The sequence below is a fragment of the Papaver somniferum genome, chromosome 11 (assembly GCF_003573695.1).
Source record: "Papaver somniferum cultivar HN1 chromosome 11, ASM357369v1, whole genome shotgun sequence".
Lineage (NCBI taxonomy): Eukaryota > Viridiplantae > Streptophyta > Magnoliopsida > Ranunculales > Papaveraceae > Papaver > Papaver somniferum.
In genome coordinates, this window is record NC_039368.1 from 10,973,338 (window position 1) to 10,998,968 (window position 25,631).

General features: G+C 38.4%; 3 long non-coding RNA genes across 5 annotated transcripts; all 3 read left to right on the forward strand.

Annotated features, from left to right (window-relative positions):
- Positions 1-4,309: 4,309 nt before the first annotated feature.
- Positions 4,310-5,847, forward strand: LOC113323046. 2 transcript variants are annotated; one of them, XR_003347405.1, is made up of 5 exons: positions 4,310-4,439; positions 4,534-4,752; positions 4,870-4,912; positions 5,016-5,170; positions 5,416-5,847. It is a non-coding gene; the product is annotated as an uncharacterized LOC113323046 (long non-coding RNA). The 2 variants fall into 2 exon arrangements; XR_003347406.1 differs by having other exon boundaries at positions 4,610-4,752.
- A 13,326-nt stretch (positions 5,848-19,173) lies between these two features.
- Positions 19,174-19,750, forward strand: LOC113320564. Of its 2 annotated transcripts, none has more exons than XR_003346172.1 (3): positions 19,174-19,303; positions 19,398-19,616; positions 19,730-19,750. It is a non-coding gene; the product is annotated as an uncharacterized LOC113320564 (long non-coding RNA). The 2 variants fall into 2 exon arrangements; XR_003346173.1 differs by having other exon boundaries at positions 19,474-19,616.
- Positions 19,751-19,754: 4 nt separating this feature from the next.
- On the forward strand, positions 19,755-20,370 carry LOC113320565. The gene is made up of 3 exons (XR_003346174.1): positions 19,755-19,770; positions 19,874-20,028; positions 20,274-20,370. It is a non-coding gene; the product is annotated as an uncharacterized LOC113320565 (long non-coding RNA).
- Positions 20,371-25,631: the final 5,261 nt, after the last annotated feature.

The window sequence follows — 25,631 nt, forward strand, 5'->3', positions numbered from 1 at the left end:
TTGTTTAGAGTGTTATCTTTTTTAGGAAAGTTTGTTTTGAGTGATCATCAAGTTTGTGAGACTATAAATAGGTTATTGAGCCATAAGAATTCGGTGTGCCGAATTTGATTATCAATGTAGTCTTTTTATTGCTTCCGCGTGTGTTTTCCTCTCTCTTGCTCGATCCTACATACGATATCAGAGCAAGGTGAGAGGAAGAGGGAAGAGAGGAGATAGAGTTCGAGAAGATTCATAATTTTTTTTTTTGATCCTTCCTAACTGTGTCAACTACAATTGTATTGCTGCTGTGTTGTGTCGCTGTTATTTTTTTTTTTTAAGGTTCGAGAGTTATAAAAAAAAAAGAGTTTGTTGCTGCTACAACAACATCGAGAACGAGTAAAAGAAGGAAAACGTTGCTGCCCTAGATTTGATTTCCGGAGACGATGGTTCTGCTGATAGTGAGATGGTGAGATGGAAAAAGGGACGTTCACCGTTTTTCTTTTGATGTTGTTAACGATGAACATGAACAAGTTGATGATGATCGTGATAGTAACCGGAATGCTACTATATTCATCAAGTCAAGGATGAACAAGGTATAGTATGTAGTCTTGTTCTGCTACTAAAGAGTTTAATAATATAAATAATATTTGATCATTACTTAATTAAAAATGGATGCAAAGAGTGCATGTATAAGTGAACTTATGTAGTTAAACCCAGCATATCGAAATGTCAAATGGTTTATCTATCTTGGTAAAGCTACTATTATATGTACTGTTTTTTATGGTGGATTGAAAACTTATGAATTCCAAATTTTAACTATTCAAAAATTTTAGCAGATACTCTTAAGATAGTTAATAAGAAGCTAACCCTTATGTGAGAAGTTTTAACCATATGTTGATGGTGGTTTTTAGCTTAGGGTTAAAATCGTAAAACCTTACATCTGACATGACGTCACTACAACCACTAGCGTATTTATTGAATAATTCAACATACCTACGTAAGAATTACCAGGGTCCCTTTTTTTATATACATGTGTGATGTTCCACGGCAGAACCCTTAGTATTGACCGACATCATCTTCGTACATACCAAACCCTAATTCTCATGCTACCACGCCAAGGCATGCCAACCATGCCAGCCGCACCACTGTGCCAATAGCAAACCATGCCAGCCACATCTCTGCGCTAAGGCATGCCAACCATGCCAGCCGCACCACTATGCCAATGGAAAACCATGCCAGCCACATCTCCGCACCAAGGCATGCCAACCATGCCAGCCACATCTCCGCGCCAAGGAATGGCAACCATGCCAGCCGCATCACTGTGCCAATGGAAAACCATGCCAGCCACATCTCCGCGCCAAGGCATGCCAACCATTCCAGCCTCACCACTGTGCCCATGGGAAACCATGCCGGCCACGTCTACCGAGCCAAGGCATGCCAACCATGCTAGCCGCACCATGCGCCAATGGCATGCCAAACCCTTGTCCCCACCATGCCAAGCCAACTGCACCTTGCCTTGGCCCACCCATGCTAGCCGCACCATGCGCCAATGGCATGCCAAACCCTTGGCCCCACCATGTCAAGCCAACCCCACCTTTCCTTGGCCCCAACCACACTATCCGCACCATGCGCCAATGGCATGCCAAACCCTTGGCCCCACCATGCCAAGCTAACCGCGCCTTGACTTGGCCCCAACCATGCTAGCCGCACCATGCGCCAATGGCATGCCAAACCTTGGCCCCACCATGCCAAGCCAACTGCACCTTGCCTTGGCCCCACCATGCCAAGCCGTCCGTACCAAACCCTTGGCCCCACTATGCCAAGCCTTCCGCGCCATGGGCCTTGGCCCCACCATGCCGGCCTTCCCTATGTGGCTACCAAAACGAAGGCGTGTGATGATCAACGACCACCCTTCCATATTAGATGCAAATCCTAACCGCCCAAGGTCGCCAAACAACGCATGGTAACCTTTGGCCCAAAACCCTAGTTTTGGCCACGCCAAACCGCGACAAGGCATGACATGCCACATGTGCCAATGGCATGCCAACCACCTTGCCGCTCCATACCATGTCGGCCTTCCCCATGCGGCTACCAAAACGAAGGCGTGCGACGATCAATGACCACCCTTCCATCCTGGATGCAAATCCTAGCCGCCCAAGGTCGCCAAACAACGCATTGTAACCTTTGGCCCAAAACCCTAGTTTTGGCCACACCAAACCGCGCGAAGGCATGCCATGCCACATGTGCCAATGGCATGCCAACCACCTTGCCGCGCCACACCATGCCGGCCTTTCCTATACGACTACCAAAACGAAGGCGTGCGACGATCAACGGCCACCCTTCCATCCTAGATGCAAATCCTAGCCGTCCAAGGTCGCCAAACAACGCATGGTAACCTTTGGCCCAAAACGCTAGTTTTTGCCACGCAAAACCGTGCCAAGGCATGCCATGCCACATGTGCCAATGGCATGCCAACCACCTTGTTGCGCCATACCATGCCGACCTTCCCCATGCGGTTACCAAAACGAAGGCGTGCAACAATCAACGGCCATCCTTCCATCCTAGATGCAAATCCTAGCCGTCCAAGGTCGCCAAACAACGCATGGTAACCTTTGTCCCTAGTTAACTCCTGGACTTCGTATATTTTTGTTCCTTCTAGTGGTACTGGGTGGCACGAGAGCCAGTTATGAAGAATATTACTGCTAGCGGTTTGTGTATAAAAACATCTCACTTTGATGACGCATTCAGTTGGGACTCCCTATTTATGTGGCTGTGCCCTATTTATGTATTCTGTAAGCTTGTTTCCCTTCGCACATTCTCATTTATTGTATAAATACAAGAACACCACATTTTCCACCAGGAAAAGTATGTGCGGCATGCTACATGGCTTACAAAAACATCTCACTTTGATGACAGAAGGGCATTCAGTGGCATTGGCTTGTAGATTAGCCTTCAGATTATGCCAAGTTATATATGTTGGAAATCTAAGGCAATGGATGTTATAAATACGAGTAGAACTTGATCTAGGCGTGAACATGTTATTGTCTTTAAGAATAGATTTCGCCTCTCAAGATGCAATGCGATCTAACGGCGTCTATTCCCCAGGGTTCAACGATCACAATCCGGTTAGAGTGCACTCTCTGAAACTGGATTCTAATGAACAAAATGAAGTATGTTTTATTGGCAATCAAAGTGTCACAATAGTGGTGCCGATTTAGAGAGAACGAATGAGACAAATTTCTCCTTTCCCATATTACAGTTGAGAAGTCTCACTGTTTATATCGGAGTTCAACATATTATGAATCGATGTGTCTCTTAGGATTAGAACCCAACTACACATCTGTTCATTCTTATGCAACGGCTGTCTTTGGTGTTAACCAATCAACACAACTCCTCACCAAATGGTGCAATTCTCTTTATCACTCTTCTCTGTAACCAACCGATTCTACCTATTTGAACGGTAGGGAATGATGTTTGTAACTGCCTGTAACTTAAATGGACAGATACAAAACCACATTACAGTATGTATTTGAAACACATGAGTAAATCTCCAACAATATATATAGTTCTTTTCATGCTTAGTAATTTATGCAGCATGGGGAGGATGGAAACTTGCAGAGAAAATAGAGTTCTGGGGCATATATATGGTATATATGCTCAGCCTCTGACCTCTGAACAAAACATTGGGAATTCAAAACAATGGGGTATTTGCACTCCGTTCTTTTCTTTTTCACAGTGAGTTTTTCTTATTAAAGAAATAAGTTTGTGCACAACTATCGAATCTGAGTTCTGAAGGTCTGTTGCTTAACAGTTAACAACTGCATTTTCTTAGGGCTCCAATTCTGCATGTTTAGTTCCAAAATGGAATAATTTTTTTCCCAGGTGCGATAAATAATTTGATGAAGTTGTGTGAATCTCTCAGTATTGTCAGCTGCATTACCTGAAAACTGTAATGAGGGGATATACTTCTGAAATGAAGGATAAATATTCGTAGAAAATGAGAGGAACTTCCTCACATAAATCAAATGTTGGCTTACAACCATGCGAGTCTCAGGAGACACTATCTCTGTCAGGCCTCTCCAATACCCACGATAAATTCACCCCCAACCTCTGCTTCAGATCTCTATTACTCTTTCTACTTAGGGAAAATCCAAAGATATCGGGCAATCATGGCTTGAACAGATTGTACACTGAGGTAAGCAGGGTATGGGCTTATAGGAACGTATGGGCTTTTCTCATCAACGGGCCTTAGCAAACCTGATCCTACAAAAGATTTTTTTCCCATTATAAAAACAAGTTACACCGGCATGCAGAAACGCGCAAATTATTCTCTCACGCTCGCTCTGCTCTATCACATAATACCACTTCTGCAGCTCCCTGCGAATAATCAAACCACTTCTGCAGATCCCTGCGAACAATCAAACAATCAAACCAGCGTCGCAACCGCAAACCACCAAAAGGTAATTTGAGGTTTAATGAGCTGATTTTGATACTATTTCGGTTTCATCTCAATAATTATGTGTGTGAATTAGGTTTTTCCCGTTTTGATCTTAGGTTTCGAAATTTGTTGGATGATTCGTAGTGGTGTTTAGAGAGAGATAATACTGAACGTTTGAATTGTTGCAAGCAGCAGCAGGTTAGGTACTCTCAATTTCCTCAAATGGCTAGTATCCATGATGAGCCGGAAATTTCTCCCGAGGAGGAGGAGCATATGAAGAACATGGCTAGATACAGGGACCATTTGATAGCAAAAACAATTGAGCGAAGAGAACGGTAATTTTATTTTGTTTTTAGATTTTGTTAAATCCTCTACATTATTATAACTTATAATTTCTAAGTAACTCTGTATGAACTGATTAATCCACCTCAATATATTCTCTTGTTGTGTAGTGCTGCCAAAGAGGCTATAGCTGCGGGGGCGCGAGCCCGAAAGGTAATTAAGCAGTAAATCATCATCCATTTTGATTCATTATGTTTTGTATCAGTGTCCAGCGGTTTCTGTCATTCACACTCTAATGTATACTACGCTCTTGCAGTTACAATCACAAAATCACCCAATATGATTGGCTCCTTCTTCCCCCAAGCATACTCAATTAACCAATATCGTATGACGAGCTCAGGAGATGGTCATTGCACGTCAAGTGCTCCCAAGGAAGCCACTAGTGCCAATAAGGAAGCTAATGGAGTGGAGGTGTGTTACTAGCTAATTCATCAGCTTTGATTATTTACAGTTAACTAGACGCAATCATTTTCTTTAATACGAACGAATGAATTATATTTTACATTACTTTGTTAGGAATGAATGAATCATACGAGTATTGAGCGTTATCATTATTTCCGTAATCAGCTAACTTAGATTCAGCTTGTTTTCTCATCTGTAATTACTCATATACTTATTTATTTATACTGACATTCCCCTTGGAATTCATAATTCAGGGTAAAACTGTTTGAAAATGTTTAAAGTCCATTCCCTGTTGCCTCGTGAAGGAAAGGTAGTTATGCACCAGTCTTCTCTCATTTGGCAGAAGTCTGCTCTGGTTTCTTTTTTGTCCCATTCAAATTCTTTTGTACATACTGTAATCTGGATATTTCTAACGCACAGAGTCCGTTTTGGTTCATTATCAGTATTCAATTCAGTCTCGTGTTTAACTATTTTCTACCGAATGTATGCATCACATGCTTTGGTGATTGGCGTAAGGATGGATCTTAATCCATCACAAACTGTTATTGGTTGCGGTCCTTGATCTTTAACGTTACAATATTTTACATACATCTTTAAATATATGTTAGCATCGCCAGTGGCAGAGCCAGGCCACGGTTTTTTATTTGAAATGATATTTGTTCCCAATAATTTTGGGTTTGGATGGATTATTTATGGATTCTAAAAAATTAGTACAAGAACTTTACACAATAAGAACACTTAATTAAAGATCGACAAGGAATTACTATCATTTGATTGATTAATATGTTCTAACTAAATTTGGTATTTCAATATCATAAATTTGTACAAGATATTAACACGACCCTATATTACAAAAAATTTGAGAAGGTTTCTCTGCCCTTGATTACAAGTCACTCAATTGGGATGTAAGATTCATAAACGTTTCTTCGCTAATAGGAATCGTAACACCTCCCATTGGATAATCAAATCCAAATTCTTCTCCTGCTTGGTTTAGAAGTTCTTGGATACAAATTTGATTCAAAAACGATATTGGAACTACGAATCTCTTCTTGAATTGAGTCTCTCCAACGTAAACAGCAAAATGTCCCTTGGGAATCACCATCTCATCATTCTTTCCTTTAGAAAATGATCGTCGGAGAATTTTTGAAGCCAAATTGAAACCCATATCTTCTGCTTAAAAGAGAACTAGGAAAATTAGGTTATCTGGACGTACAATTAATTAAACGATGTCAGAGAAAGAGGTTTAAGATGTGAAAATTTTACTGTTTTGGTTGTATAATTTCTTGAATGTGTTTACGTATATATAGTTGAGATGGTAGACAGTAGAAGAAACCATTATTTGGTAAGAGGCCTACCTAAAAGTTGTGGTTTAAATTGGAAGATGGGAGAAGAAAATATGTGTATATGGTGGGTTCGTAAAACATCATTATGTACTATCACATGGTTTGTTTGTTTGGTTCCAAAGAAATATGACCACTTATCCCTTACCATTACAAAAGAAATCTAATACGATCAGTGGACAGCGTGATCTGGTTATCTGTAGACTTCAGTTTTGAACACTATGTCTAACAAATCTAATAGGGATCTCAAAATAGCTTTGTTGCTGGGTTGTTGAAACACACAATGGCCTAGTGGCTAGTGGACTACTTGATAGAAGCGGAAGAGGGTTTGGTTCCACGCTAATAATCAACGTCTTTGTGTTTTCACGAACTGCGTAAAGTAAGTTGTATTCTCGTGGTTTCAATACTGTATATGGCCTACCATTAATTGGTGAGAGACCTTCAACCACCGCATGTTCCATATCTATCGTACACAGACTCAGTCAGGGGTCCATTAGCTTGTCTTCTTGATATAACTGGTCGAAAAATGGTGAATTGGAATTACTAGAAAATAGGTAGTTTTCTAATAGATGTATTTACGTTGGTTTGTTTGTTTTCTTCTGGGCAACATAGTACCGATGGTAGAACAGAAGTCGCAAGGATCGAAAGAAAAAAAAAAACAAGCTAGGGTAGATTAAAGAATTTCGAGGTCCAATATATTATGTTGTCAAGATTATAGCGTTGGAGAAAGAAGGGAAAAAGCTAGCCCAAGTAAAGGCCTTCAGCGTTACTTCCACAATGATCGTTTCAGGAGATCTTTCCTTGTTGTTGAAAGTCCTTTCATGGATATTAAAAATAATTGATGGACAATTTTAAACTGCATGATCACTTAATTAAAAATGTTGAAGTAAAGAATAACTATTCAGCTGAAATGTATAAATTCTACTAATTTTTGTATTTCACTTAATATTATCAATTTGTACAAGAGATTACATGACCCTAGTTTACAAAATCGTGAGAGATTTTCTCTGCACTTAATTACAGGTCATTTAATTGAGATGTAAGATTCATAAATGTTTCTTCGCTACAAGGAATTGTAACACCTCCCATTGGATAATCAAACCCAAATTCTTCTCCTGCTTGGTTTAGGAGTTCTTGGACACAAGTGTGATTCAAATATATATTGGAACTACGAATCTCTTCTTGAATTGAGACTCTCCAACGTAAACTGCAAAATGTCCTTTGGGGATCACCATCTCATCATTCTTTCCTTTGGAAGAAGATCGTCGGAGTATTTTAGAAGTCAAAGTGAAACCCATGTCTTTTACTTAAGATTAAGAGAAAAAGGAAAGCTAGTTGAAAACTAGAAAAAGAAGTTTAAGATGTGAAAACTTTGTTGTTTTGGTTGTTTGAGTTCTTGAAATGTGCATTCGTATATATAGTGGAGATGATGGACAGTAGAAGAGACCATTCGTATATATGTGGAAATGAGAGAGAGGGGAGAGAGACAACTTACCCAACTTTAATTGCGATAATGGAGAGTGGTGAAGCAAAATTTGCTTGTCTATTAACAATTTGGGTTGATAATGAGCCTAATCACATGGTTTTTCCTCCTTTGCAGTACTCCTTGTGTGGTCAAGTAAGTAGTTGGAGTCGTATGTATTATTATTATGTTTCAACATATTATGCCCTTACCGTTATGAGGTGCGGAAATGAAAGGAGTGATGATGAAAGAGTCGTCTTTCAATAAGGGGTGGGCTCATCGTCTTAGCTATATATGACGGGATCGAATTTCACATGGGATTGTTGCCTTGCTCAATATTAACAATTTGTGGCCATTACTAAATCAAAACCATTCGCAATATATAGAACCCAAGATTTGCTAAATATACAATCAAACAAGAGGACCCTTGAGTGAAAACTTTAAGCTAAATTAAAACATTACTCTAAATATTGCAAGCATCAAGAAATTCAATCAAGGATGGTAGTTAAAAGATGGAGAATAAGTCAGATGAAATAATTTACATAAGCATTTTCTTTCGGTGCTTGTCATTAATATTGTATGAACTTCGGCGAAGTTAATTTTCACCAAAAAATTATATTTACATGATCCTAGTGTACAAAATTTGAGAATTCGGTGTTGTCATTTGATCACAAGTCATTTAGCTATCGTAAATTGTATTTACATTATATTATTGTATGTACTGTTTTTGGATGGTGGATTGAAAAGTAAACCTATGAATTTCAAATTATAGTCATACGAAATTGTTAGCCGATACTTTTAAGATAGCTTATATGAAGCTAACCCTTATATGAAATTTTTGACCAAACTAAATCTATTACTCTAGAATCTAGATATTGCACTCATCAAGAAATGAAATGTTAATTTAAGATGGAGAATAAATCATTTGCAACAATTTTCATAAGAATTTTCTTTCTATACTTCTCATTAATGTCAGTTATGAATTTCAGTAAAGTTTGCTTTTACAGAAAAATTATATTTACATGATCCTAGTATACAAAACTTGAGAATTCGATGTTGTCATTTGATCACAAGTCATTTAACTGGGAAACAAGATCAATAAAAGAGGCTTCACTGCAAGGAATTGTGAGCCCGCCCATTGGATGATCAAATCCAAATTCTTCTTCGGCTAGACTTAAAAGGTGTTGGAAAGAAGGCTGGTTCAAGTACCACATTGGAACCACAAATCTCTTCTTGAGTTGAGTACCACCAACATAAACTGCGAAATGTCCTTTTGGAATTATCTCAGCATCAGTCCTTCCTTTGGAAAATGATCGTCTGATAATCTTTGCATGTAAGTTGAAACCCATGTTGCTAATGAAAATAGAGATCGAATTAGATCTTAAAATGCTAGTAGGAGAATAACAAGAGAATACGAGAGTTGTAGAAGGATATGCAAACTACTGGTTTTGGATGTTTGAAGTACTACATATATGGGTGACTATATATACTAGAAAATGAGAACTGGATAAAAGAAATTGCAAAATAGGTGGCTATGCAAATGTTTCTTTTGAATTGAAACGATTGGCGAACAAACATTTACTTGTCTATTCGATAAGTGTACACTCACATGGGTTTGCCTCCTTACAAAACATTGTGTGGCCAAGTGGGTAATCTCAATAATATTCTGATGTTGTATATCTTGCATGTAGCCCTACCTTTTGAGAGAGCTCTTACAACTATAATGGACATCTCATACAGCTATAAATGTTGTATATCTTGCATGTAGAAGATTATTTAGTGTCCAGACATGTTTAATTGTCCAGGCTAATTAATATCTTTATATATAGTTGAGATGACGGACAGTAGAAGAGACCATTAGTTTGACGAGGTGCCTACTAAAAAGTTAAGGTGGAAATTGAAAGATGGGAGAAGAAGTATTTGTTTGGTTGGTTCACAGATCATTATTTACTATCACATCAGATGGTTTGGTTCGGTTTACTTAAGATGGTGTTTGTTTGTTTGCCTCCAAAGAATATGACAAGTGACAACTACCATTACAAAAATACAAAAGAAATCTAACACGAGTGGACAGCATAAACTGGTATCTGAAGACTTAAGTTTTGAACACTATATATGTCTAACAAATCTAATAGGGATCTCTAAATAGTTTTGTTGCTGGGTTGTTGAAACACACAATGGCCTAGTGACTAGTGTACTACTTGATGGAAGCTGAAGAGATGAAGATCTTATCTCGTTAGTCACATGGATTTGCTTCCACACTAATAATCAACTCTTTGTGTTTTCACGAACTGCTTAAAGTAAGTTGTACTCTAGTGGTTTTAACACTGTATATGGCCTATGAATTAATTGGTGAGAGACCTTAAACCACCACATGTTCCATATCTATCATACACAAACTCAGTCAGGGTCCATTAGCTTGTCTTCTTGATACCCGTGGTTTTTTGATCGGCTAAGATGAAGTCGCAAGGACCAAGGAAAGAACAAAAAAAAGCTACAATTATGTCCAATATATAAGGTGGATTGAAGAATTACGAGGTCCAATATACAATTATGTTGTCAAGCTTATAGCATTGGAGAAAGAAGGGAAAGAGCTAGCCCAAGTAAAGGACTTCAGCTTTACTTCCACAATGATCGCTTCAGGAGATCTTTCCTTGTTGTGGAAAGTCCTTCCATGGATATTAAAAATAATTGATGGCCAATTTTAAACTAAATATGATCACTTAATCAAAAATGTTGAAGCAAAAAATAACGGTCAGTTGAAAATGTATAAATTCTGCTAATTTTTGTATTGTCAATTTGTACAAGAGATTAACATGACCCTATTTTACAAAATTATGAGAGACTTTCTCTGCACATAATTACAAGTTATTTAATTGACACATAAGATTCAAAAACATTTCTTCGTTGCAAGGAATCGTTACACCTCCCATTGGATAATCAAACCCAAATTCCTCTCCTGCTTGGTTTAGAAGTTCTTGGATACAAACATGATTCAAATATGATATCGGAACTACAAATCTCTTCTTGAATTGAAACTCTCCAACGTAAACTGCAAAATGTCCTTTGGGGATCACCATCTCATCATTCTTTCCTCTAGAAAATGATCGTCCGAGAATTTTTGAAGTCAAATTGAAACCCATATCTTTTGCTTAATAAGGGAAAAATAAAAGGTAGATGATCACTATGTTGTGGATGTACACTTGATTGAACAATCTTAGAGAAAGAGGTTTAATATGCGAAAACTTTGTTGTTTTGGTTGTTTGAGTCCTTGAAATATGTATTTGTATATATTGAGAGACGATGGACAGCAGTAGAGACCATTATTTTGGTCGAGGTGCCTACCAAAAATTTAAGGTGGAAATGAGAGGAGGGGAGATGACAGATTTGTGTATGTCATAGATCAATATGTATACTATCACATGGTTTGGTTCTTCATACCTAATTAAGATGACTTTTGTTTGTTTGCTTCCAAAGAAATATGACCAGTTATTCCCTACCAAAAGCTTAAATGAGAAGAGGGGAGACGGACAACTCATCCAACTTTTAATACGATAATAATGAAAAGAGTGGTGAAGCAACATTTGCTTGGGTATAACAATTTGGCCTGATCACATGGTTTTGCCTCCTTTGTAGTACTCCATGTGTGGTCAAGTAAGTAGTTGCAGACTGCAGTCGTATATATGTATTATTATGTTTCAACATATTATGCCCTTACCAAACTTGGAAAGTATAATTCGAATATTAAGATCCAAGCTTATCTCTGGGCGGAGTCAAATACTAGCATGTTGGATTTAACGGCTAACATGATGATAGTTTTATGGGATTCGTATTTCCATCGGCCGCTTTGATTTGGATACGAGACGTTTGGTGTATGGTTTTTGTTAAATTCTTTTGGCTCTTTGTTTTTTTGTTTTGGGTGATCGTTTCCAAACTCGATCTCCCTTTGGATCGGTTGTATTTATTGGGTTGAGGTACCCCTTAAGTACCTATTTTTCAATGAATTTTTTCCTTTTGACCAATCAAAAAAACTAAACATATGATGCCCTTACCATTTGGGGATGTTGGAAGTTAAACCAAGATATGGTGATTTGGTTTTGGATCAACAATTATAGTTGACACAGTATGAAGTAGACAACATGGATCAACAACTGTAGTTCATGCAGTCAGGATGAATCAACAAGAAAAGTTGACACATCGTGTCATATTTGGAAATCGAGTTTACTTGAGAAGAAAGATGTTCGAGTTCTATTTAGAGTTGTTTTATGTTAGGAAAGTGTGTTTGCTTCGAGTTTTATCTTTGTTAGAAAGTTTGCTTTGAGCGATCATCAAGTTTGTGAGACTATAAGTAAGCTATTCAGCCATAAGAATTGTACACCGAATTTTATTATCAATGTAGTCTTTTTATTGCTTCCGCGTGTGCTCTCTCTTGCTCCATCCTACATATGGTATCAGAGAAAGATGAGAGGAAGAGGTGGAGAGGAGATAGAGTTCGAGAAGATTCATAAGTTTTTTCTTTTCGATGTTAGAGAATTGTTTTGAAGGTTATCTTGTTGTTGTGTCGCTGTTTTTTTTTTCTTGAAGGTTCGAGAGTTGTAAAAAAAAAAGAGTTTGTAGCTGCTACAACAACATCGAGAACGAGTAAAAGAAGGAAAAAGTTTCCCTGATTTGATTTCCGGAGACGATGGTTCTGCTTATAGTTAGATGGTGAGATGGAAAAAGGGACGTTCACTGTTTTTTTTTTGATGCTGTTAACGATGAACATGAATAGGTTGATGATGATCGTGATAGTAACCGGAATGCTACTGTATCTATCAAGTCAATGATGAACAAGGTATAGTACGTATCTTGTGATGCTGCTAAAGAGTTTAAAAACCGTGTTAAAAAAAAGAGGATCAAGTTCGACAGGTTAGGTTTAATGGATTGTAAGCTGCTGGATCCATAAGGTGATGTTGTGGGCTTAACAAAAGTTGCGCAACAAGTTGCTGGAAGAAAAAACAATTAGGGTTGAAAACTTGTGAAAGTTCGAGTTATGTTAGAAGAGATTTGTTGCAAAGGTTGACGTGAATCGAAGTCAAAAAGATAGCTGAATCTAGGTCACGAAGACTTGGATATTAGTTTCATCGAGAACAGTCAAGAAGGAAAGGAGATTTGGTATTATTTTAGTTCGACTTGTTGGTGAGATTTGATCAAGCAGTTTCGGGAAGAAGAACTGACGCCGGAAAGGCATGGTCATTGTGAGTCTGAACGAGTTTTAGAAGCCGAGAAATCAGCTGGATATCTTTGCAGAAGGGAAACTTCGTTCTGGAGTTTGCAACTGAGAAGAATTAGAAGTTTAGATAAACAAGCAGGAGTTTGGAGAAGAAGAGTTGTTTATGGAAACGGGTTGATCAATAGAAAGGTGCAGTGAAGAAGGAAACAGAGAAGATGATGTTGTTGTGATCGAATCTGAAGGAGAAGTAGCCTGTAGGGATCAATGAAGACTGATGCCGTTTGAACGAGATGCTGCTACTGAGAAGGAAAAATATAGCAGTAATAAGGCAAGGCGAAAGTTGTCGTTGTAGTTTTGATCGTGTGGTCGTTGGCATGATGGAAATCCAAAAAACATGGGTATATGGCTCAATTCTGTCGAGATCATATTAAACAGAGATTTGTTCGAAGTTTGGTAAGGGTTCGGAGCTATAAAAAAAAGTGGGAAAGTGCTATTGAAAGTTTGTAACAGTATGGGTGTTACAAAGGTTAAAGTCACAGTTGAAGGAGATTGTTACAGATGAACAAAGTGTTACTAAAGAATTGTTACAGAATCTTAACAGAAAAAAGAAGCGTGATATAGGGTAGTGACAGTAAAGGTGTGACAGTTTCTGTCAGAAATGTTGCAGAAAACAGTTTTTTGTGTATGTTGATGATTGTTGAGGTAGTTTAAGAAAGGGTGGTTGTGGAAGAGCATTGGTTGATTTTAGAAGGTGAAGAAGATTTTCGAAGGGTTATGGATTCGAAATAGATGCAATAGGACAAAGTTGGTACTGCAGTCAGATGATTGCTACAGTTTGATGGAGGTCAAAGCTGGTATTGCAGTCAGAATTAGTACAATTTGATTAAGTTGATCGAATTCAGAGACTTAGAATGACAATGAATGTTGGGTGGATATGTTTGAGCTTAAGGTAGGATGTTGAAGTTCAAGCTCAAACATGTTAAGCTTAAGTGTGGTTGAAGAGTTTGTGGCAGAAACTTGGAAGACCTGCAAAGTGTGGCAGACTTTGTGATAGTTATTGCTTGTGGCAGAAGCGTAACAAGAGAAAGATTGTGAGAGAATCATAAAAAACTAAAGAAGAAGAAACAACAGTAAGGTTGTGAAGATGATGAGAGAGTGAAGAAAAGATAAGTAATAACCAAGGGTGATGTGTGAGAGAGAACAACAATAGTAGGTGAAAATCCCATGACTTGTGATCGTGAAGATAAAGCAATGTATGCTTGAGAAGAGACGTCACATGGTGTGCTTGTGAATAGTGAAGCAATCCCATGTAGGAATTTGAATAGAGAAGTGAAGCAAGTCCAGTGTGTAATTTGAAGAGTATGGAAATCCTACAACAGAAGTAGGTAAACAAGAAATGAAGTTGAGATACAATGCTTGGTGATGAGTCATATAATTTGGTTTCGGGTTTGTTAAGGATATCTTGGTTGAAAGGAGGATGTTGGAAGTTAAACCAAGATATGGTGATTTGGTTTTGGATCAACAATTATAGTTGACACAATATGAAGAAGACAACATGGATCAACAACTGTAGTTGACGCAGTTAGGAAGGATCAAAAAGAAAAGTTGACACAGCGTGTGTCATATTTGGAAATCGAGTTTACTTGAGAAGAAAGGTGTTTGAATTCTATAGAGTTCTATTTGAAGTTTTCTTTATGTTAGGAAAGTGTCTTTGTTTAGAGTGTTATCTTTTTAGGAAAGTTTGTTTTGAGTGATCATCAAGTTTTGTGAGATAAATAGGTTATTGAGCCATAAGAATTCGGTGTGCCGAATTTGATTATCAATGTAGTCTTTTTATTGCTTCCGTGTGTTTTCCTCTCTCTTGCTCGATCCTACATACGATATCAGAGCAAGGTGAGAGGAAGAGGGAAGAGAGGAGATAGAGTTCGAGAAGATTCATAATTTTTTTTTTGATTTAACTGTTGAACTACAATTGTATTGCTGTGTGTTGTGTCGCTGTTATTTTTTTTTTAAGGTTCGAGAGTTATAAAAAAAAAAGAGTTTGTTGCTGCTACAACAACATCGAGAACGAGTAAAAGAAGGAAAACGTTGCTTGCCCTAGATTTGATTTCCGGAGACGATGGTTCTGCTGATAGTGAGATGGTGAGATGGAAAAAGGGACGTTCACCGTTTTTCTTTTGATGTTGTTAACGATGAACATGAACAAGTTGATGATGATCGTGATAGTAACCGGAATGCTACTGTATTCATCAAGTCAAGGATGAACAAGGAATAGTACGTAGTCTTGTTCTGCTACTAAAGAGTTTAATAATATAAATAATATTTGATCATTACTTAATTAAAAATGGATGCAAAGAGTGCATGTATAAGTGAACTTATGTAGTTAAACCCAGCATATCGAAATGTCAAATGGTTTAGCTATCTTGGTAAAGCTACTATTATATGTACTGTTTTTGATGGTGGATTGAAAACTTATGAATTCCAAATTTTAGCTATTCAAAAATTTTAGCAGATACTCTTAAGATAGTTAATAAGAAGCTAACCCTTATGTGAGAAGTTTTAACCATATGTTGACGGTGGTTTTTAGCTTAGGGTTAAAATCGTAAAACCTTACATCTGACATGACGTCACTACAACCACTAGCGTATTTATTGAATAATTCAACATACCTACGTAAGAATTACCAGGGTCCCTTTTTTTTATATACATGTGTGATGTTCCACGGCAGAACCCTTAGTATTGACCGACATCATCTTCGTACATACCAAACCCTAATTCTCATGCTACCACGCCAAGGCATGCCAGCCGCACCACTGTGCCAATAGCAAACCATGCCAGCCACATCTCTGCGCTAAGGCATACCAACCATGCCAGCCGCACCACTATGCCAATAGCAAACCATGCCAGCCACATCTCCGCACCAAGGCATGCCAACCATGCCAGCCACATCTCCGCGCCAAGGAATGGCAACCATGCCAGCCGCATCACTGTGCCAATGGAAAACCATGCCAGCCACATCTCCGCGCCAAGGCATGCCAACCATTCCAGCCTCACCACTGTGCCCATGGGAAACCATGCCGGCCACGTCTACCGAGTCAAGGCATGCCAACCATGCTAGCCGCACCATGCGCCAATGGCATGCCAAACCCTTGTCCCCACCATGCCAAGCCAACTGCACCTTGCCTTGGCCCACCCATGCTAGCCGCACCATGCGCCAATGGCATGCCAAACCCTTGGCCCCACCATGTCAAGCCAACCCCACCTTTCCTTGGCCCCAACCACACTATCCGCACCATGCGCCAATGGCATGCCAAACCCTTGGCCCCACCATGCCAAGCTAACCGCGCCTTGACTTGGCCCCAACCATGCTAGCCGCACCATGCGCCAATGGCATGCCAAACCTTGGCCCCACCATGCCAAGCCAACTGCACCTTGCCTTGGCCCCACCATGCCAAGCCGTCCGTACCAAACCCTTGGCCCCACTATGCCAAGCCTTCCGCGCCATGGGCCTTGGCCCCACCATGCCGGCCTTCCCTATGTGGCTACCAAAACGAAGGCGTGTGATGATCAACGACCACCCTTCCATATTAGATGCAAATCCTAACCGTCCAAGGTCGCCAAACAATGCATGGTAACCTTTGGCCCCAAACCCTAGTTTTGGCCACGCCAAACCGCGACAAGGCATGACATGCCACATGTGCCAATGGCATGCCAACCACCTTGCCGCTCCATACCATGTCGGCCTTCCCCATGCGGCTACCAAAACGAAGGCGTGCGACGATCAATGACCACCCTTCCATCCTGGATGCAAATCCTAGCCGCCCAAGGTCGCCAAACAACGCATTGTAACCTTTGGCCCAAAACCCTAGTTTTGGCCATACCAAACCGCGCGAAGGCATGCCATGCCACATGTGCCAATAGCATGCCAACCACCTTGCCGCGCCACACCATGCCGGCCTTCCCTATACGGCTACCAAAAAGAAGGCGTGCGACGATCAACGGCCACCCTTCCATCCTAGATGCAAATCCTAGCCGTCCAAGGTCGCCAAACAACGCATGGTAACCTTTGGCCCAAAACGCTAGTTTTTTCCACGCAAAACCGTGCCAAGGCATGCCATGCCACATGTGCCAATGGCATGCCAACCACCTTGTTGCGCCATACCATGCCGACCTTTCCCATGCGGTTACCAAAACGAAGGCGTGCAACAATCAACGGCCATCCTTCCATCCTAGATGCAAATCCTAGCCGTCCAAGGTCGCCAAACAACGCATGGTAACCTTTGTCCCTAGTTAACTCCTGGACTTCGTATATTTTTGTTCCTTCTAGTGGTACTGGGTGGCACGAGAGCCAGTTATGAAGAATATTACTGCTAGCGGTTTGTGTATAAAAACATCTCACTTTGATGACGCATTCAGTTGGGACTCCCTATTTATGTGGCTGTGCCCTATTTATGTATTCTGTAAGCTTGTTTCCCTTCGCACATTCTCATTTATTGTATAAATACAAGAACACCACATTTTCCACCAGGAAAAGTATGTGCGGCATGCTACATGGCTTACAAAAACATCTCACTTTGATGACAGAAGGGCATTCAGTGGCATTGGCTTGTAGATTAGCCTTCAGATTATGCCAAGTTATATATGTTGGAAATCTAAGGCAATGGATGTTATAAATACGAGTAGAACTTGATCTAGGCGTGAACATGTTATTGTCTTTAAGAATAGATTTCGCCTCTCAAGATGCAATGCGATCTAACGGCGTCTATTCCCCAGGGTTCAACGATCACAATCCGGTTAGAGTGCACTCTCTGAAACTGGATTCTAATGAACAAAATGAAGTATGTTTTATTGGCAATCAAAGTGTCACAATAGTGGTGCCGATTTAGAGAGAACGAATGAGACAAATTTCTCCTTTCCCATATTACAGTTGAGAAGTCTCACTGTTTATATCGGAGTTCAACATATTATGAATCGATGTGTCTCTTAGGATTAGAACCCAACTACACATCTGTTCATTCTTATGCAACGGCTGTCTTTGGTGTTAACCAATCAACACAACTCCTCACCAAATGGTGCAATTCTCTTTATCACTCTTCTCTGTAACCAACCGATTCTACCTATTTGAACGGTAGGGAATGATGTTTGTAACTGCCTGTAACTTAAATGGACAGATACAAAACCACATTACAGTATGTATTTGAAACACATGAGTAAATCTCCAACAATATATATAGTTCTTTTCATGCTTAGTAATTTATGCAGCATGGGGAGGATGGAAACTTGCAGAGAAAATAGAGTTCTGGGGCATATATATGGTATATATGCTCAGCCTCTGACCTCTGAACAAAACATTGGGAATTCAAAACAATGGGGTATTTGCACTCCGTTCTTTTCTTTTTCACAGTGAGTTTTTCTTATTAAAGAAATAAGTTTGTGCACAACTATCGAATCTGAGTTCTGAAGGTCTGTTGCTTAACAGTTAACAACTGCATTTTCTTAGGGCTCCAATTCTGCATGTTTAGTTCCAAAATGGAATAATTTTTTTCCCAGGTGCGATAAATAATTTGATGAAGTTGTGTGAATCTCTCAGTATTGTCAGCTGCATTACCTGAAAACTGTAATGAGGGGATATACTTCTGAAATGAAGGATAAATATTCGTAGAAAATGAGAGGAACTTCCTCACATAAATCAAATGTTGGCTTACAACCATGCGAGTCTCAGGAGACACTATCTCTGTCAGGCCTCTCCAATACCCACGATAAATTCACCCCCAACCTCTGCTTCAGATCTCTATTACTCTTTCTACTTAGGGAAAATCCAAAGATATCGGGCAATCATGGCTTGAACAGATTGTACACTGAGGTAAGCAGGGTATGGGCTTATAGGAACGTATGGGCTTTTCTCATCAACGGGCCTTAGCAAACCTGATCCTACAAAAGATTTTTTTCCCATTATAAAAACAAGTTACACCGGCATGCAGAAACGCGCAAATTATTCTCTCACGCTCGCTCTGCTCTATCACATAATACCACTTCTGCAGCTCCCTGCGAATAATCAAACCACTTCTGCAGATCCCTGCGAACAATCAAACAATCAAACCAGCGTCGCAACCGCAAACCACCAAAAGGTAATTTGAGGTTTAATGAGCTGATTTTGATACTATTTCGGTTTCATCTCAATAATTATGTGTGTGAATTAGGTTTTTCCCGTTTTGATCTTAGGTTTCGAAATTTGTTGGATGATTCGTAGTGGTGTTTAGAGAGAGATAATACTGAACGTTTGAATTGTTGCAAGCAGCAGCAGGTTAGGTACTCTCAATTTCCTCAAATGGCTAGTATCCATGATGAGCCGGAAATTTCTCCCGAGGAGGAGGAGCATATGAAGAACATGGCTAGATACAGGGACCATTTGATAGCAAAAACAATTGAGCGAAGAGAACGGTAATTTTATTTTGTTTTTAGATTTTGTTAAATCCTCTACATTATTATAACTTATAATTTCTAAGTAACTCTGTATGAACTGATTAATCCACCTCAATATATTCTTTGTGTAGTGCTGCCAAAGAGGCTATAGCGGGGGGCGCGAGCCCGAAAGGTAATTAAGCAGTAAATCATCATCCATTTTGATTCATTATGTTTTGTATCAGTGTCCAGCGGTTTCTGTCATTCACACTCTAATGTATACTACGCTCTTGCAGTTACAATCACAAAATCACCCAATATGATTGGCTCCTTCTTCCCCCAAGCATACTCAATTAACCAATATCGTATGACGAGCTCAGGAGATGGTCATTGCACGTCAAGTGCTCCCAAGGAAGCCACTAGTGCCAATAAGGAAGCTAATGGAGTGGAGGTGTGTTACTAGCTAATTCATCAGCTTTGATTATTTACAGTTAACTAGACGCAATCATTTTCTTTAATACGAACGAATGAATTATATTTTACATTACTTTGTTAGGAATGAATGAATCATACGAGTATTGAGCGTTATCATTATTTCCGTAATCAGCTAACTTAGATTCAGCTTGTTTTCTCATCTGTAATTACTCATATACTTATTTATTTATACTGACATTCCCCTTGGAATTCATAATTCAGGGTAAAACTGTTTGAAAATGTTTAAAGTCCATTCCCTGTTGCCTCGTGAAGGAAAGGTAGTTATGCACCAGTCTTCTCTCATTTGGCAGAAGTCTGCTCTGGTTTTTTTTTGTCCCATTCAAATTCTTTTGTACATACTGTAATCTGGATATTTCTAACGCACAGAGTCCGTTTTGGTTCATTATCAGTATTCAATTCAGTCTCGTGTTTAACTATTTTCTACCGAATGTATGCATCACATGCTTTGGTGATTGGCGTAAGGATGGATCTTAATCCATCACAAACTGTTATTGGTTGCGGTCCTTGATCTTTAACGTTACAATATTTTACATACATCTTTAAATATATGTTAGCATCGCCAGTGGCAGAGCCAGGCCACGGTTTTTTATTTGAAATGATATTTGTTCCCAATAATTTTGGGTTTGGATGGATTATTTATGGATTCTAAAAAATTAGTACAAGAACTTTACACAATAAGAACACTTAATTAAAGATCGACAAGGAATTACTATCATTTGATTGATTAATATGTTCTAACTAAATTTGGTATTTCAATATCATAAATTTGTACAAGATATTAACACGACCCTATATTACAAAAAATTTGAGAAGGTTTCTCTGCCCTTGATTACAAGTCACTCAATTGGGATGTAAGATTCATAAACGTTTCTTCGCTAATAGGAATCGTAACACCTCCCATTGGATAATCAAATCCAAATTCTTCTCCTGCTTGGTTTAGAAGTTCTTGGATACAAATTTGATTCAAAAACGATATTGGAACTACGAATCTCTTCTTGAATTGAGTCTCTCCAACGTAAACAGCAAAATGTCCCTTGGGAATCACCATCTCATCATTCTTTCCTTTAGAAAATGATCGTCGGAGAATTTTTGAAGCCAAATTGAAACCCATATCTTCTGCTTAAAAGAGAACTAGGAAAATTAGGTTATCTGGACGTACAATTAATTAAACGATGTCAGAGAAAGAGGTTTAAGATGTGAAAATTTTACTGTTTTGGTTGTATAATTTCTTGAATGTGTTTACGTATATATAGTTGAGATGGTAGACAGTAGAAGAAACCATTATTTGGTAAGAGGCCTACCTAAAAGTTGTGGTTTAAATTGGAAGATGGGAGAAGAAAATATGTGTATATGGTGGGTTCGTAAAACATCATTATGTACTATCACATGGTTTGTTTGTTTGGTTCCAAAGAAATATGACCACTTATCCCTTACCATTACAAAGAAATCTAATACGATCAGTGGACAGCGTGATCTGGTTATCTGTAGACTTCAGTTTTGAACACTATGTCTAACAAATCTAATAGGGATCTCAAAATAGCTTTGTTGCTGGGTTGTTGAAACACACAATGGCCTAGTGGCTAGTGGACTACTTGATAGAAGCGGAAGAGGGTTTGGTTCCACGCTAATAATCAACGTCTTTGTGTTTTCACGAACTGCGTAAAGTAAGTTGTATTCTCGTGGTTTCAATACTGTATATGGCCTACCATTAATTGGTGAGAGACCTTCAACCACCGCATGTTCCATATCTATCGTACACAGACTCAGTCAGGGGTCCATTAGCTTGTCTTCTTGATATAACTGGTCGAAAAATGGTGAATTGGAATTACTAGAAAATAGGTAGTTTTCTAATAGATGTATTTACGTTGGTTTGTTTGTTTTCTTCTGGGCAACATAGTACCGATGGTAGAACAGAAGTCGCAAGGATCGAAAGAAAAAAAAAAAACAAGCTAGGGTAGATTAAAGAATTTCGAGGTCCAATATATAATTATGTTGTCAAGATTATAGCGTTGGAGAAAGAAGGGAAAAAGCTAGCCCAAGTAAAGGCCTTCAGTGTTACTTCCACAATGATCGTTTCAGGAGATCTTTCCTTGTTGTTGAAAGTCCTTTCATGGATATTAAAAATAATTGATGGACAATTTTAAACTGCATGATCACTTAATTAAAAATGTTGAAGTAAAGAATAACTATTCAGCTGAAATGTATAAATTCTACTAATTTTTGTATTTCACTTAATATTATCAATTTGTACAAGAGATTACATGACCCTAGTTTACAAAATCGTGAGAGATTTTCTCTGCACTTAATTACAGGTCATTTAATTGAGATGTAAGATTCATAAATGTTTCTTCGCTACAAGGAATTGTAACACCTCCCATTGGATAATCAAACCCAAATTCTTCTCCTGCTTGGTTTAGGAGTTCTTGGACACAAGTGTGATTCAAATAATATATTGGAACTACGAATCTCTTCTTGAATTGAGACTCTCCAACGTAAACTGCAAAATGTCCTTTGGGGATCACCATCTCATCATTCTTTCCTTTGGAAGAAGATCGTCGGAGTATTTTAGAAGTCAAAGTGAAACCCATGTCTTTTACTTAAGATTAAGAGAAAAAGGAAAGCTAGTTGAAAACTAGAAAAAGAAGTTTAAGATGTGAAAACTTTGTTGTTTTGGTTGTTTGAGTTCTTGAAATGTGCATTCGTATATATAGTGGAGATGATGGACAGTAGAAGAGACCATTCGTATATATAGTGGAAATGAGGAGAGGGGAGAGAGACAACTTACCCAACTTTAATTGCGATAATGGAGAGTGGTGAAGCAAAATTTGCTTGTCTATTAACAATTTGGGTTGATAATGAGCCTAATCACATGGTTTTTCCTCCTTTGCAGTAGTCCTTGTGTGGTCAAGTAAGTAGTTGGAGTCGTATGTATTATTATTATGTTTCAACATATTATGCCCTTACCGTTATGAGGTGCGGAAATGAAAGGAGTGATGATGAAAGAGTCGTCTTTCAATAAGGGGTGGGCTCATCGTCTTAGCTATATATGACGGGATCGAATTTCACATGGGATTGTTGCCTTGCTCAATATTAACAATTTGTGGCCATTACTAAATCAAAACCATTCGCAATATATAGAACCCAAGATTTGCTAAATATACAATCAAACAAGAGGACCCTTGAGTGAAAACTTTAAGCTAAATTAAAACATTACTCTAAATATTGCAAGCATCAAGAAATTCAATCAAGGATGGTAGTTAAAAGATGGAGAATAAGTCAGATGAAATAATTTACATAAGCATTTTCTTTCGGTGCTTGTCATTAATATTGTATGAACTTCGGCGAAGTTAATTTTCACCAAAAAATTATATTTACATCATCCTAGTGTACAAAATTTGAGAATTCGGTGTTGTCATTTGATCACAAGTCATTTAGCTATCGTAAATTGTATTTACATTATATTATTGTATGTACTGTTTTTGGATGGTGGATTGAAAAGTAAACCTATGAATTCAAATTATAGTCATACGAAATTGTTAGCCGATACTTTTAAGATAGCTTTATGAAGCTAACCCTTATATGAAATTTTTGACCAAACTAAATCTATTACTCTAGAATCTAGATATTGCACTCATCAAGAAATGAAATGTTAATTTAAGATGGAGAATAAATCATTTGCAACAATTTTCATAAGAATTTTCTTTCTATACTTCTCATTAATGTCAGTTATGAATTTCAGTAAAGTTTGCTTTTACAGAAAAATTATATTTACATGATCCTAGTATACAAAACTTGAGAATTCGATGTTGTCATTTGATCACAAGTCATTTAACTGGGAAACAAGATCAATAAAAGAGGCTTCACTGCAAGGAATTGTGAGCCCGCCCATTGGATGATCAAATCCAAATTCTTCTTCGGCTAGACTTAAAAGGTGTTGGAAAGAAGGTTGGTTCAAGTACCACATTGGAACCACAAATCTCTTCTTGAGTTGAGTACCACCACCAACATAAACTGCGAAATGTCCTTTTGGAATTATCTCAGCATCAGTCCTTCCTTTGGAAAATGATCGTCTGATAATCTTTGCATGTAAGTTGAAACCCATGTTGCTAATGAAAATAGAGATCGAATTAGATCTTAAAATGCTAGTAGGAGAATAACAAGAGAATACGAGAGTTGTAGAAGGATATGCAAACTACTGGTTTTGGATGTTTGAAGTACTACATATATGGGTGACTATATATACTAGAAAATGAGAACTGGATAAAAGAAATTGCAAAATAGGTGGCTATGCAAATGTTTCTTTTGAATTGAAACGATTGGCGAACAAACATTTACTTGTTTATTCGATAAGTGTACACTCACATGGGTTTGCCTCCTTACAAAACATTGTGTGGCCAAGTGGGTAATCTCAATAATATTCTGATGTTGTATATCTTGCATGTAGCCCTACCTTTTGAGAGAGCTCTTACAACTATAATGGACATCTCATACAGCTATAAATGTTGTATATCTTGCATGTAGAAGATTATTTAGTGTCCAGACATGTTTAATTGTCCAGGCTAATTAATATCTTTATATATAGTTGAGATGACGGACAGTAGAAGAGACCATTAGTTTGACGAGGTGCCTACTAAAAAGTTAAGGTGGAAATTGAAAGATGGGAGAAGAAGTATTTGTTTGGTTGGTTCACAGATCATTATTTACTATCACATCAGATGGTTTGGTTCGGTTTACTTAAGATGGTGTTTGTTTGTTTGCCTCCAAAGATATGACAAGTGACAACTACCATTACAAAAATACAAAAGAAATCTAACACGAGTGGACAGCATAAACTGGTATCTGAAGACTTAAGTTTTGAACACTATATATGTCTAACAAATCTAATAGGGATCTCTAAATAGTTTTGTTGCTGGGTTGTTGAAACACACAATGGCCTAGTGACTAGTGTACTACTTGATGGAAGCTGAAGAGATGAAGATCTTATCTCGTTAGTCACATGGATTTGCTTCCACACTAATAATCAACTCTTTGTGTTTTCACGAACTGCTTAAAGTAAGTTGTACTCTAGTGGTTTTAACACTGTATATGGCCTATGAATTAATTGGTGAGAGACCTTAAACCACCACATGTTCCATATCTATCATACACAAACTCAGTCAGGGTCCATTAGCTTGTCTTCTTGATACCCGTGGTTTTTTGATCGGCTAAGATGAAGTCGCAAGGACCAAGGAAAGAAAAAAAAAAGCTACAATTATGTCCATATATAAGGTGGATTGAAGAATTACGAGGTCCAATATACAATTATGTTGTCAAGCTTATAGCATTGGAGAAAGAAGGGAAAGAGCTAGCCCAAGTAAAGGACTTCAGCTTTACTTCCACAATGATCGCTTCAGGAGATCTTTCCTTGTTGTGGAAAGTCCTTCCATGGATATTAAAAATAATTGATGGCCAATTTTAAACTAAATATGATCACTTAATCAAAAATGTTGAAGCAAAAAATAACGGTCAGTTGAAAATGTATAAATTCTGCTAATTTTTGTATTGTCAATTTGTACAAGA